This window comes from Balaenoptera borealis, assembly GCF_965194805.1.
Source record: "Balaenoptera borealis genome assembly, chromosome: 2".
NCBI lineage: Eukaryota > Metazoa > Chordata > Mammalia > Artiodactyla > Balaenopteridae > Balaenoptera > Balaenoptera borealis.
Genome location: NC_138867.1, coordinates 29,732,984 through 29,746,205, shown reverse-complemented (window position 1 = coordinate 29,746,205; position 13,222 = coordinate 29,732,984). Strand labels below are relative to the sequence as shown.

The following is a 13,222-nucleotide window of genomic DNA, read 5'->3' as shown; positions in this document are numbered from 1 at the left end:
TCTGGGGAAGGAGAAGAGAAGTGTCAATTCTCATGTGACAGGAATTGCACTGCATCTTGTATGAAACCAATCACATAGGCCATCACAAAGCCCCAGCCCAAAGAAAGGGTTGATCTGGAGACCAGGGTTGAGCAGAGAAAGGCCTCAATCCTTTGGGTGCCACGTGGGGTTACACAGTGTTTCATGTCTGTTTTCTCCATTATAAACCAAGAATCTGGTTTAGCTCCATATTAACAGACAGACTGGCTGCATCCCTGAGCCTGTTCTTTGCCTGCTATTAAACAGGAACAGTATACAAAGAGCAGGTTTCTGGCTCTTTTTTGTTTTTGTTTTTTCCATTTCCAGATCAGGGATTTGATCTTTGGGATTATACTTTTCTTTCTTTTTAAAATAAAATAGCTCTGGCAGTTTTGAAGGACGTACGAAATGCTTCTTTCATTGAAGGTAATTTTTGCGTAATACTGCTTGGCAATGGGGCCCACTTGGAACTGAGGGGTCCCCAGGTCAAAATGTGGATCCCATTCTGACAACATCAAAACCTCCCGTTTCCTCTCCAGAAGGCAGAGAGCTGACACACCAACTTGATCCAATACATGCTTTTCTTGCAACCAATGGGTTATTTATTGTTGTTGCACACACTGACAAGCAATGAGACAAGGCAGGGACGGCAAAAGCATCTTGCCAAAGACTGTCTCCCCTAAGCATCTGTAAGGGAACATTACAAAATCACAGAATACTAGAGTTAAAGGGAACTTAGTGGCCCAAATAAAAGAAACCATCTCCCCTAGACAAGAAAGAGGGAAACTGAGGCCCAGAAAATTTAAGTGACCTGCTTAATCAATCAGGCCATAAAAGCAGATTTTGGACTCAGCCTCTCACTCCTAACACAGCATTCATTTTCCTACACCATAAATTAAGATTCATGATCTGGATTTTATTATACTACACAGTCTCTATCCGCACTTGATTTTTTCACTTTTAGTTTGTCTGAATGTAAATTGGAATGCCTTGCTATCCTTTCCTCAGCACGAGGCTTTGGAGGCTTCTAACTAGAATCGCTAATTCTAATTAGGAGGCAAAGTCTAATTCTGGAGAAGTCGAGTTTGGATGGACTAGAGCATAAATCAATCTGCAACAGGGATTCAGTTTGTTGAAGACCCACCGAGGTTGAAAAATGAAAGACAAAACTTCCAGGTAGGATTATTTTGGGTTTTACTGAATCTAGAATATTGAAAAAGAGTTGAAGAATTTGGACCAAACTGTTCATTGCTTGACTTGATCAGCCCTGCTCAGCACTACAGGAAAGTTTGGTAGAAAACACTGGAAATAGGTTTAGTCTACAAATATCCCAACTGGTGAGATGGAAAGCATCCTAGTGGCCAGCAGGAAACATTTCTGTCCTGGAATTACCCCAAATGTAAGAGCACAACAAGGGTGGAGGCAGTGTGCAGACATTGCTTCAAACCAAAGAATTACAGCTCTTTCAGGAAGCCCTCCCTGATTAAGCCAGGGCAAAAACCAGCCTCAAGATAAAATCTTGAGCCCATGCTTTTATTCTCAATATATCCACTGAACAATTAGCAAATATTACCAAGTACCTACTGTGTGCCAGGCATTGGGGCATATGATGCCTTTCAGAAGTGCTTTTTTCCCCAAGCAGGTCATCTTTTATCACGGAATTTCCAGAGGACCTCTAGAAACTGTCCTTGACCTGCAGTTCAAGGACACTGCAGCAAGAGTCCAAGTATATCATTGGCTTGTTGTGGGATAGAACTTGCACTCAGTCTACAACTGAAGTTCAAATACTGACACTCCTGTCTGATGCACTGGGCTAGGGGATAGGGTGGCAGTCCGGAATCATGGATCCCCGGAGAGAAAATCATCATGAGTGAAGAAAGTGGGCTCAGTGCTTCAGATAGAACCTCATGGTAATTGTCTGGATGTTGGAGAGAACAGTGGTTCCAGCTTTGGTTAGAAAGTATACTTGATCCAACCAATTGTCCCTTATTTCCATGGGTGCTTATTTCATTCTACCATGTATTATGCTATTTACATGTCTCTTTCTCTATCTAGACTGTAAGTCTTTTAAAGGCAAGACATGTAGTTTTTTAAATAGTGACTTTTGTTTTTTCTCTTCCCTCAAAGGAAATATATGTTCATTATCAGACACTTAAAAAACAAACAAAATGAAAAAAACAAACAGTTAATATAATGTTGCATAACTCTCTAATAATATATAGAGATCTAAATATCTGTATAGGCTCATATATATTCACATGCCCATGTAACAATCACATAAATGGATAATAAAATGGACTATGGATATACTGCTTTGTTGTCTACCTTAAAGTAACCATATATCTTTGTGTTATTAAATATTCAACAACACCATCATTTTTAATAGCTTCAAAGCAATCCATCTTGTAAATATACCGTGATTTATTTAATTAAATTCCTTACAGTTGGACATTATTCCCAAGTTTTTGCTATTATTTTAAAAAATGCAATAAATAACCACTGTGGCAAACTCATTCCACATATCAAAGGTTTCTCCTTAGAACAGGTCTTTAGAATAGAATTCATGGGACAAAATGCACACCTTGGTGAAATCCGACAAATATGCACAGCTGTGTAACAATCATTGTAAGAATGATGGAGAACATTTCTGTCATCTCAGAAAGTTCCCTTGTGTCCATTTGCAGTCCATCCCCTCTCCCTGTTTCTTGGCTCCTGTTAACCACTGACTTGCTTTCTTTCACTATAGTTCTGCCTTTTCTAGAATTTCATATAAATGAGGTCATACAGTATGTAGTTTGTTTGTTTTTTGGTCTGACTTCTGTTACTTACTTATGATGCTTTTGAGATTCACATCCATATTGTGGGTTTATCATAGTCTGTTTCTTTTTATTACAGAGTAGTATTCTATGGTATGAGTATATCACAATATGTTTATTTCATTTCCCATCTGATGATTTTTTTTTTCTCCCAACTTTTGGCTATTATGAGGAAAGCTTTTATGAATATATGAGCACAAGTCTTTGTGTAAGCATGCATTTTCATTTTTCTTGAGTAAATATTTAGAATTTTAATTTCTGGGTCATATGGTAAATGTATGCTTAACTCTTTAAGAAATCCAAATTTATGAGCATTTCAGTTGCCCCACATTCTTGCCAACCCTTGGGCATTGTCAGTCTTTTTGATTTTAGAAATTCTAGAGTTCTAGAGTATGAGTGGTAGTATTTGATTAGGGTTTTAATTTACATTTCCCTGATGACTAATGATGTTGAGACTCTTTTGCCACCCATATATCTCCTTTGGTGAAGTGTCTGTTCAAAACATTTGCTCTTTTTGTTGTTGTTGTTTTCTTCTTAATGAATTTTAAGGGTTTTTAAAAATACAAAAAGTCCTTCAATGGATATATGTTTTACAAATATTTTCATATAATAGCCTGTGGAAAAGACTTGGCTTTTCATTTTCTTAACAGTATCTTTGGAAGAGCAAAAGTTTTAAATTTTGATGGGATTCAATTTTTCAATTTTTCAATATTTTGTGCTTTTTGTATCCAACTTAAGAAAACTTTGCCTAACCAAAGTCACTAAGATTTTTCTTTTATGATTTCTTCTGGAAATTTTATAGCTTTAGCTCTTACTAAAACTATATTTGGTTCTGTGATCCATTTCAAGTTAATTTTTACGTAGTGGAGAATTTAAGAGTTGAGAGGTTTCTTTTTTCTTTTTTGATAATCAGTTATTTCAGCATGATTTGTTGGAAAGATTTCCTTTTCCTCACTGAATTGCCTTGGAACATTGTTTCAATCCAATTGATTGAAAATCAATTAGATGTATATATATACTTTATATTTATAGAATAAATTTATCTGTTCCTTTGATCTATATATTTAACTGTATGCCAGTAACGTTCTTTCTTTTTTACTGTAGCATTATAGTAAGTTATGAAATTAACTTTGTTCTTTTTTTCAAAATGATTTTGGCTAGTTTAGTTCCTTTGTACGTCTATATACATTTTTTTTTTTTTGTCTATATACATTTGAGGATCAGCTTGTCAACTGGGATTTTTGATTGGGATTTCATTGAATCTATACATTAATTTAGAAAGAATTGACATCTTAGCAATATTGAGTTATTGAATATTCAGATCCATGAGCATGTATATCTCTCAATTTCTTTATGTCTTTTAAATTTTCTCAGCAATGCTTTATAGTTTTCCATGTGCAGGTCATGACATATATTTTGTTAGGTTTATACCTAAGAATTTTATGGTTCTGATATTACTGTAAATGATAATTTAAAAAAAATTTCCATTTGCAATTGCTGCTAGTTGATAGAAATACAATTGATTTTTTTTACTGATTTTGTATGCTGCCAGTTTGCTAAACTCACATATTACTTCCTGTTCCTTTCATGTAGATTCCTTAGGATTTTCTATAATCATGCCATCTTCAAATAAAGACAGTTTTATGTTTCCTTTCAAATCTGTATGCTTTTATGTCTTTTCTTCCTGGGAAAGGATAGGCCTGGTACTCAGGCGTGTGTGGAATGGTTTGAGTGAAAGGAGAGACAAGTAACTTTGGTTTTTATTAGGGTTAGGGGATAGGGCCAGGATAAGTGTTATCTCTGGCCAACATTTGTGTGGTTTGAATAGTCTGTTGGTGCCAAGGGAGAGAGTGTGTGTACCCTGTTATGGCTTGCTCTGGTGTGGGACAAAAAGAGGCAGTAGGAGGGGTAGGGCTTGAAAGCTGACCAACATCAAAACTGGAGGTTCTTTATTAGAATTTGATTTGCTAAAATGATTTCAAGGAAATTGACCATTAGCAACAGGAATTTCATTGTTGGTGGTCTAGGAACAAGATGACTACACTGGTTTGTGGTTTTAGTTTCATCTAGATGGCCTATGGGACCTTTAAGGAATTTAATAACGTGGACAACAAGAAAATAATATTGCCAGCAGTGTGCTATCAACTGTAAGCTCTACCCTACCACCTAAACACCCTTCCCCTGCTTAGTCATCTTTTCATCTGGCTTTATTTTAAAAGGTGGGTGTAATCCCAGACCATTGTTCTTTAGGCCATTAATTCTTTTTTTTTTTTTTTTAGCACCTTTAATTATTTATTTATTTATTTATTTATTTATTTATTTATTTATTTATTTATTTTTGCCTGTGTTGGGTCTTCGTTTCTGTGCGAGGGCTTTCTCTAGTTGCGGCGAGCGGGGGCCACTCTTCATCGCGGTGTGCCTGCCTCTCACTATCGTGGCCTCTTCTGTTGCGGAGCACAGGCTCCAGACGCGCAGGCTCAGTAGTTGTGGCTCACGGGCCTAGTTGCTCCGCGGCATGTGGGATCCTCCCAGACCAGGGCTCGAACCCCTGTCCCCTGCATTAGCAAGCAGATTCTCAACCACTGCGCCACCAGGGAAGCCCCTAGGCCATTAATTCTTATCTTTTTATCAGGCCAACCCCATCACTAATTGCTTGGTTGGGGAATCTAACAATTTTTTTTTTCATATTTTCATGTGGACTAGAAAGATTGGTATCAGAGCTGATTTTACTCATTACTGAATGAATCTTCAGTAACTTGATTTTGTGCTGTTAATAATACTATAACTTCTCTTTCCTCCCCCCCTTGCCCTTAAATTCAGAGAGCTCAGCACTTAGGGCAACTGTGGTCACTCTACATTTGAAACTAACCCATCAGTTTCATTCTTGAACTTCCTCCAAACAAATTACTCAAAGAATGCATTCCTGAGGCAACTGCTCTGGTGATTACACTGATTTTTTTCTTTTCCTAGTGACAGGTGTTAGGACCATGACAATTATGACTCACTGGGAAAAAAATTCTAAAGCAATTTCTGCCCAGAGCCTAGGCACCCAGGCTGTCTGGGATTTGCCATATTTATTAATGTGGGAAGAAGTTCTTGTTTTCTTAGTCACAACTCGTTTAATGACAGTCCCTCTCTCCAGGCTGTCTGTGTGTCTGGCTGCCTAGGGAATGCTGGAGATTTGATACATTAATTTAGATTCTTCCTGATTGCTAAGGGAAAAAGAGACCACGTGTCCCTCCAAGAGTTCAGTTACCCCTGCAGAGCAGCACAGCTGGACTTGCATTTAAGGGTGGTATGTTTTTCATTAGGAGGGAGGTTAGCAATTGCTGACCAGAGAGCAAATAACACTAAACTATGAATACCTCAAATTTCTTTGCCCTCCACAGATAAGATGTTTTGGAATAACGTGCCTTCAAGAGTTTAGACTCATAAAATGGGTAAGTGACTAACTACAAAAGAGGTCCTCAGTGTGAATTAAGAATCCTTAGAGGAAAAGTAGAAAATATAGGCTATAAAATGCTTCAATAATAAAAAAAATAATATTTCACTACTGTGTGCCAGATATTATGCTAGTACTCCATATACTACAAGATAATTATTTCAATGATAATAATATCTACTATATGCCAGACTGTACCAAGTACTTTAACAGAAAACTTCCTCATTGTTCAAGGTAGGTGCTATTACCATCTCAATTTTTTCTTCAATAAATTTATTTATTTATTTATTTATTTATTACTTTTGGCTGTGTTGGGTCTTCATTGCTGCGCGCGGGCTTTCTCTAGTTGCGGTGAGCAGGGGCTACTCTTAGTTGCGGTGCGTGGGCTTCTCATCGTGGTGGCTTCTCTTTGGTGTGGAGCACGGGCTCTAGAGCGCAGGCTCAGCAGTTGTGGCGCATGGGCTTAGTTGCTCCGCACATGTGGGAGCTTCCTGGACCAGGGCTCGAACCTGTGTCTCCTGCATTGGCAGGTGGATTCTTAACCACTGTGCTACCAGGGAAGCCCCCATCTCAATTTTTAGAAGAGGAAACGGAGACTCAGATGGAGTAAGCAACTTGCCCAAGGTTCTACTGAGAATGAGTGGCATAGCTGGGATTCTGACTGTCAAAATTATATTTCCCCCCTCTTCTATGTGATTCTTCTATGGACAAATGCCTACAGAAGTTTGAACTGGGATGACAGTCAGAGAAAACTTCAGAGACAAGACCATATGAGATGGCCTTGAAGTACCAGCTGGAATTTGAACAGTGGAAATGGGAGGGAGAGAAGGGACCTGGCATTGCAGGTAGAAGATGTAATGAACAAAGGCTCCATGAGCATTGTATTCTCTTTTATCTGTGGACTCATCTCCCCAATGCGCCCTGCCTGTCTGTACATCTTGTACAGGTGTATGAACTATTGTACTGTGTTCTGACATGGTTGTTTTGTTAAGGCTACTCTACCATGACTAGGTAATGGGGTCCCCCTCTAAAGGAGGATGGGTCTTTGAGTACAACATCTGTGGAAGGGATCACTCTTCTGACCGGACATTGATTCTCCTAATTTTCCGGAGGCAGCTCGTAGACAGGGAGACAACACCTGCTTCTTTTAAGTGTGCTTCTTTGTGAGCCTGGACTTTGAGATGGGCTTGAGGGCCTTACCGAGTACTGAAGAAAGATTTTTACTTCTATCTGGAGTCAGAGGGGGCACACCAAGAGACACTCCCACAGAAGATATTTTGGAAGACACAGCTGGAGATATTCTGGAAGATAGATTATCTTGTGTCATATTACTCTGTTTTCCTTTGGTGATCTGAGAACCTGCAGCAAAAGTTTTATTTGAATGCTTAAACTTGATCTTGGCTATGCTATGCCATTTGAGTCAAAAAACAGTAATGCCCCTTGAGGTCAGAGTGATGGGGGTAGCAGTAATTCATTCTCTCTCCCTGCCTCCCTTTCTCTCTCTCTCTCTCATTCCCACTCTTACTCTCTTGCTCTCCATACACTGTTAAACACTTGTGGAGTACAGGCTAGGTGCTAAACACAGTGTTAAGAACTTCATGAGTATTGTCTCAATTAATGCTCATGCCGGTCCTTGAAGTCAGTGCCTTTACACCTCCACTTTATAGCTGATGGTTACAGAACTGGTAAGTGGTAGTTTCAATAATCTGTTGCCACAATAATACTGCATAATAAACAACCACAAAACCTCATTGACATACAATAGTAAACATTTGTTTTTGCACATAAGTCTGTGGGGTAAAGCTAATGTCATCTGGACTTGGCTTATTTTAGCTGGTGTCACTCTTGTGGCCGGCTCTGGGATGGCTATGTGGCTCTGTCGTCTTGGTTAGGCTTGCTCACATGTCTGGAGTTTGGCTGGTTTTTGGCTGATAGAGGATGACCTCTGCTGGAATGACTGGGAATTTTTTTTGGTTTCACTTTTTGCTCATCCTACAGCATGCTAGCCTAGGCATGTCCATCTCATGGCATGGCAGAGGGCAAGAGCAACAAGCAGAAGCATATAAGTGATCTTGAAATCTCTACATATGTCATATCTACTAACATGCTATTGGGCAAAGCAAATCACATGACCAGAGTTATAGGGCCTGGACAGGTGAAAAATCAGGGCCATTAGTGCAGTCAACCTGTCACAGTGGTGGAGCTCATGTCCCCTCTCACTTTCCTGTCTCCCATTAACTTGTGCTACAATTATCCAATAATTACCCAATTATTCTTTACCTGCTTTCCTTAAGTAGAAGATGAATCCTGAACTAGAAGATTTGGGGCTGACAGGTCTGGCTACCTCTTCTTGCAAAGATAATCCCTGCATTGACAATTTCAGAGAAGGGGAATTTGCTTCTTTACAATGTGTGTATTCATATACTGGGATTATGATGACCCATGAGATCGCACGCTGAAGAATTTTCCTCAGCACAGTGGTTCTCAAGATTCCTGAGGTTGAAGACTTCTCTCTAATAACAAAGAACTCACAGAGCCTTACATGATATTAGTTGTATCAAACTGAGGAAATAACTGAAGAGTTATTCTAAATTGTCACATGTTTAGACTAATTTATATTTTTTAATACCAACAATATTTATATATATATACATTTTGAAAATAGTGATACTTGTATCTGTGAGGTGTTATTTGTGTATTTTACAGATAGTACAGTTTGTGAATATGGATTTTCTGATTCTTTGCAATAACTCTGAAACTTCCCTCCTAAGTAAACAGACACACACAAACACCTGCCTATCTGCTTCCTAGCCTTAGTGACAAAGTTTTTTTATTACGTATTTTACAAAATACCTTGTAGTAAATGTAGGGCTGAAGTTACAATGGGAAGGCTATCAGAGGTATGACAGTCTTTTACGAGGTGCAGATGTAGTAGCAACATCTCTGCTTTCTAGAAAGACTATTTAGCATATAGAAGAAAGGCCTGACTCTTTAGCCAGGGATTTGAAAACTTCCCCAAACTTCCTAAACTTCTCTTTCTAGATTTTTCTTTCACAATTTCCTTTACAAAATTCTCTCCTCTTCCGAAAACACACATTTTTCTAATTTCTGCTTTTTGCTTGATATAAAATACCCTCTCTGTATTGAGCACCTAGCTGTCCCTCAAGACCAGGCTTGCCCCATCCCTAAGGCCTTCTCTAACTTGGTCGTCAGACTATCTTTTATGTCTTGGTTCCACTCATCTCCTTATATTTGACTTACTTAGATTTACTCTGATTCAATTCATTTCACACTCATTAGGCACTTTCAGAGTACCACTCATCAGGCCAGGCTCCAGGATTACAGAGTGAAAACTCTGTCTCTGCTGCTGAGAAACTCAGTTGTTCCTCTTACACATTTTAGACCCCTAACTCTATTGCAAGTATTTTATTTTTATATATCTTATGGCATCAAGCAGATAGAAATGGTTTAAAAATACATTTTGAATTGAAATAATAAAAAGGAAGTCACTGATGAGATTTTTCTCTCAAGAACTATGTACTGAAGGTCTTAAATCTTAGAAAGACTGACTTCTGTGGCATTCGAATATCTCCCTCTGGTCATGGTGAGGGGCTGACTAGAAGACAGTCCAGCCAAGTGTTGACTCAACATTGAACCTGGACTATTCTCTGAGGGATGCACCCTAAGTTCAGGGGGAGGGTAAAAAGGTAAACGATCTTTCACGAAATGATCTTTCATTTCGTGTTGTTTGTACTGTGTGAACACTGATAGAATCAGAAAGGAAATGTCTGGATTTGGGGTTTAAAGAAATGGATATCTCAATTAGTTATTGGCTCCATCATCTGTATGTCAAATTTTGGACTGTTTCTTTTCCATATCCTGTTTGGTGGAAGCATGGCAGACCAGAATCTCCCAGGAATCCCTCAGTAGGCTGGCAAAAGGGACTGCCATGAAAGATGCCCAATAAATATGCCAGTTGGCTCTTAAGTTTTCCACTGGAATTACCCCAGTGGGATCAAGGGACTTTCCTGCCAATCAAAAGCACAGATGTCAATGGAGGAAGCAAGAAAAGTGGATAGCACCTGACACACAGGAATCTCATTTATAGCCTGTCTTTGAGCAACAAATCCCACCAAGGCTCCAGTGTTCCACTTAAAGGTCTAGCCACAAATATCCACTGAAAAGCCATTCCTCGCTGTCTGTTTGCCTTAGGCAACTTGTTTAAACTCCTTGAATTTCAGTTTTCTCACTTCTAAAATATAGATAAGAGTAACTATGCCACTGGAAATTTTTACTGAGGTGTACCTGTTATCTTGCTTTGTTTCAATGTTATAGAAAGTTGGGAAATTTGAAAGGTAATTTTCCTTTTCCCTGCCATGCTCCTCACTCTCTATATCCAGGTCTTTGTGTTCTGTGCTCCCTGGTCCCTAAGGGAATTAAGTTTCTTTTTAGATTAGGCATCCCTCTCCCCCAAGGCCACCACCACCCAGAGCTTTGTTTGGAAGTGGGGGATTGCTGTGGAGAGTCAAGAGGGAATCAGATGGTGGCTGATTTTTAGCCATCTCAGGTGGGGCTGAACCAAATTTGATTTTAAATAAATAAAAGAGTGTGATAACATTTGCATGCCAGGTTGTGGAGGAAGCTCATACACACTCCATCTTTCTATCAGAGTTAATGTAAGAACTGAAATCAGGTAGTGTAGGGACTTCCCTGGTGGCACAGTGGATAAACTCTGCACTCCCAATGCAGGGGGCCCAGGTTCAATCCCTGGTCAGGGAACTAGATCTCACACTCATGCCACAACTAACAGTTCGCATGCCACAACTAAGGAGCCTGCGTGCCTCAACTAAGGAGCCCGCCTGCGGCAACTAAGACCCCACACAACCAAATAAATAAATAAATATTAAAAAGAAATAAGTTAGTGTACCTGAAATCACCTAGCCCAGTGGCTGACACATAGTCTAGACTCAATAAACGCTATTTCTCTTTTCTACCTGTTTATTTGTACTTTGTATCCAGAAAATGCCCATCAGTTGAGCCATTTGAAATCCAAATATCTATAGTCTTTAGACCAGCTGTCAGCAAACCGGATTTCTTGTACCCCTAGTGTGCACAGAAACCAGAAACTCTTTAAGGGGTTGAGTGGGGTTAGAGAGATTTAGGGAATTTATTTCTAGATCCTAAAACTCCATATTTACTTTTTTCTAAAATTGATCAGCCTGGGGTGGATGTCATTCTAGTTCCCTTTCTCAAACTTTCCTTTTAAAATCATCTTTCTACTGCTTGACGAGAGAAAGGCATTCCTCTCACCATTTCCAAATTTTACTATACTGTGTTGCCTGGGGAGAGGGTATCTCATATAAAACAAAAAGCAGAAATTAGAAAAATATTTGTTGGCAGAGGAGAGCATTTTGTAAAGGAAATTGTGAAAGAAAAATCTAGAAAGGAAAGCTTAGGCCCAATCTGGGAGGTTTTCAAATGCCTGGCTGAAGAGCTTTTATAGAAAGCAAGGAGGTTGGTACTATCTTCTTCATCTTGTAAAAGACTGTCATAGCTCTGATGGTCTTCCTATTGCAACTTTAGCCCTACATTTCCTGTGAGGTATTTTGTAAAATATGTGATATATATTATATCTGTATAATATATTATGTGTAATATATATTATGTTTATATATTATTAAAAGATATGTGTCTAGTAAAATTTTACTTTTTATGTTGAATAATTATTATCAAACTTTGTAATATATTTATGTTATTTGGAACAGATGTGTACTACTAATAATTTTAATGGCTAACTCAATCTAGAAGAAATTATAAACATAAGAGAATTATGGATATAAGGAATTAAAAACATAAATACATATTGCAGATAACATACATCTTTTTGTTAGAGAGAACTATGATAGGGTGATCAATAATAGTTCATTTAGATAAATTCTACGGGGGCATTCTCTGATGACAAAAAAAAAAAGCAACAATGTAAACGTATGTTAAAGAAGTGTTCATTTACCTATTTTCAAATGGATGGGTATCAAGTCACTGTAGTATTTAGAATTCATTGGACAAATTTATAAAGGGATGCAATAGTTTTGTTTTTAAATGTTATTGTTTACAATACACTGGAAATATCACCCTTTGCAATTATTTAAATTTTTGGTGAAAAATTTTAGAGGACAACTTAAAAATGTGTGAATGGGTAGATAGCTTTCAATCTTTGGGGGAGTAAGTAATCCAAAAAGTTTGAAGAGCACTGTTACAGGGAACGTGCAAAATGCAGTTTAGCTAAGGCTGGTGCTTTTCTTACTAACAAGTTCTTAATTGTTCTTACTCTTAGTTCTTAATAACTAAGAGTAGTTGGGAAGAATCAAGAGCAGTGAAGAAGGGATAATTAGTAGCGCTCATTACACATACGTATAGTATCGTGGATGTACCATAGAGAGGCGCTGGAAGACTGAGAGCTAGAGAGACCTTTGCCGGGCTCAGCGGGAAGTGATTCTGGGAACAAGCGCAGAAAAAACAAAATGGAGATCGTCGTCAGAAAGGTTCAGGTCCGCAAAGATTTGGCCAGATTAGTGGCAGCGAGTTGGTTTGGGACAACAGCTACTGTCAGGACAGGCTTCCTGTGAGATGGGACTTGAACCGGTTCCATCCAAGTCGAGTTGGTGAGTTGGAGTCAGTGCTGGTGGAGAGGAGTCCTGGTGATTTTACTTAGGAGATGCTGAAAGGCAGTTCTTGACCACTCATCGCTCAACTCATGTAGAGCAGTGTGTGTGTCTTACACACACAGAAGTAAAAGCACCTCAGAATTTCGCACACCAATTAGGAAAAGATATAAAGTGTTAGTTAGTTGTCATGAATGCTGTGTTTACCAACTGAAGAAAAACCAGGGTCTCTTGGCGATTATAATGGTATCTGTGTAAATACGGATTCACTTTCCAAAGCCAGA

The 13,222-nt window shown here is 38.6% G+C and overlaps 1 pseudogene across 1 annotated transcript in view; it reads left to right on the top strand.

The window, feature by feature from the left end:
- The first annotated feature begins 5,443 nt into the window (after window positions 1-5,443).
- LOC309624400 (coiled-coil domain-containing protein 167 pseudogene) overlaps window positions 5,444-13,222 on the top strand; it is a 590,025-nt pseudogene continuing 582,246 nt past the window's right edge. Inside the window, exon 1 of the transcript XR_014249920.1 lies at window positions 5,444-12,938. The product of XR_014249920.1 is annotated as a coiled-coil domain-containing protein 167 pseudogene (transcript). The remainder of the gene's footprint in view (window positions 12,939-13,222) is intronic.